A 2500-nucleotide genomic window follows, 5' to 3' on the forward strand; every position below is an offset into this window, starting at 1 on the left:
ATGTTGTCCCCTAACCTAACCCATGTTGTCCCCTAACCTAACCCATGTTGTCCCCTAACCTAACCCATGTTGTCCCCTAACCTAACCCATGTTGTCCCCTAACCTAACCCATGTTGTCCCCTAACCTAACCCATGTTGTCCCCTAACCTAACCCATGTTGTCCCCTAACCTAACCCATGTTGTGCCCTAACCTAACCCATGTTGTGCCCTAACCTAACCCATGTTGTGCCCTAACCTAACCCATGTTGTGCCTTAACCTAACCCATGTTGTCCCCTAACCTAACCCATGTTGTCCCCTAACCTAACCCATGTTGTCCCCTAACCTAACCCATGTTGTCCCCTAACCTAACCCATGTTGTCCCCTAACCTAACCCATGTTGTGCCTTAACCTAACCCATGTTGTCCCCTAACCTAACCCATGTTGTCCCCTAACCTAACCCATGTTGTCCCCTAACCTAACCCATGTTGTCCCCTAACCTAACCCATGTTGTCCCCTAACCTAACCCATGTTGTCCCCTAACCTAACCCATGTTGTCCCCTAACCTAACCCATGTTGTCCCCTAACCTAACCCATGTTGTGCCCTAACCTAACCCATGTTGTCCCCTAACCTAACCCATGTTGTGCCTTAACCTAACCCATGTTGTGCCTTAACCTAACCCATGTTGTCCCCTAACCTAACCCATGTTGTCCCCTAACCTAACCCATGTTGTGCCTTAACCTAACCCATGTTGTGCCGTAACCTAACCCATGTTGTGCCTTAACCTAACCCATGTTGTGCCTTAACCTAACCCATGTTGTGCCTTAACCTAACCCATGTTGTGCCTTAACCTAACCCATGTTGTGCCTTAACCTAACCCACGTTGTCCCCTAACGTAACCCACGTTGTCCCCTAACGTAACCCACGTTGTCCCCTAACGTAACCCACGTTGTCCCCTAACGTAACCCACGTTGTCCCCTAACGTAACCCACGTTGTCCCCTAACGTAACCCACGTTGTCCCCTAACGTAACCCACGTTGTCGCCTATCGTAACCCACGTTGTCGCCTAAACCTGCTCTGTAATTGTTATACGACTCGTTCAATTAGTGTAGTGTTGCCCACCCGCAACCCTCGCAATATAGTTCGCTACTCGCACTGCCCGCTCCCCTGTGTATCGCTTCATGTTAAACACCTTGCAAGTCTTGCTGACTTTCCACATGCTCCTGCTGTACACTGTAATGTGGATGGCAGCAGGGCGTACATGCCGCCCCCCCCCCCCCCCCACCTCTCCCCACGTCCCCACCTTGCCCCCTGCCTTCGCAAGGTGGTTGGTGACAAGTTTGCATGTTCAATGCCCTTCGCATGCGACGTACGCAGGCTACGTTGTGGTGCGGCCTGTGTCAACTGTCCGCTGATGTCGTACGCGTGAACCACAATCTGTACTGCACATTCGTCCTTATGTACTGAATGATACATCGTGGCACATGTGTGACCGTACAACGACTGCGCCCAAAAACGGCGGACCATACAGTGCAAATATTGTGCACGCAGCTACGTGTCGTCTCCCTATGAGAGCTGGATTGCAGTGTGGTACGCCATAGAGACGGTGGGAGGAACGGACGCCGTGGATGGCGATCAGCATGAGCTGTCTGTTGATGTATTCGGACCTAGTCGTCTCTCCTCACACACCGTGATGGCATGGTGCAGCGCGTTCCATATCTGCGACATGCTACAGAAGCCGGTTGACAGTCGTTCGAGCAATGGACATCGCATACGTACGGGGGCCACCTTCCACGTATTGTCTAGGCGTGCACATTTTGTTGCGTGTATGTGGGCAGACGTAGTGTGGCGTGACACCTGACACAGGCATGCAATAATGGTTGAAGTTGCAAATGGCGATGGACGCCTACGTTTTCTGGTGAAGTTACGCAAATGAAGAAATGGTAACCCGTTGTGGTGCGGTTGTTCTCGCTAGGGGTGAATCGGTGATGGCGACGATAGGTTGAGGTACTAACCGGTTGTTCCAGCGATACCCACCATGCCGACGAAACTGAACGGCATCTGGGTGTGAAGCGATACGCGGCGGTGGCTGGGTGGGACCGTCCCCGGCCGGTGAGGGGGCGCCTCCCGGCGTGCTGGCCGCGCGGTGCGTGGGCGCACGCGCTACAGCCGGCTGGTGGGGGCGGCCAGTGGCAGGCGCGCCGGCCGACGGACGCGGCAGGCGTCGCAGCTGCGCGCCGGCGCACCCTGCGCGCGGCGCCGTGCGGCCAAAGTAGGTCCTCGCGGGCCCGGTGCGAAGCGCGGTGGACATCTGCAGTGTGCTGGTCCGATTGAGGACTGTGTGCGTTGAGGATGCGCCGCCGCCCGGCGCTCGGCGCCGCGACGCCGTCTGCTGCTCGGTCGCCCCAGCGGTTCTCGCTGGTGGTTTGTATCGCAGCTGTGCGGATGTGTTGGCGTGTGCGCTGTGCTGGGAGAGTTCGCTTCGGCACCCAAGTGGGGCTTTTGTCCTTCTGTGGCGCTGG

Source organism: Schistocerca piceifrons, unplaced genomic scaffold, assembly GCF_021461385.2.
Source record: "Schistocerca piceifrons isolate TAMUIC-IGC-003096 unplaced genomic scaffold, iqSchPice1.1 HiC_scaffold_202, whole genome shotgun sequence".
Classification (NCBI taxonomy): domain Eukaryota; kingdom Metazoa; phylum Arthropoda; class Insecta; order Orthoptera; family Acrididae; genus Schistocerca; species Schistocerca piceifrons.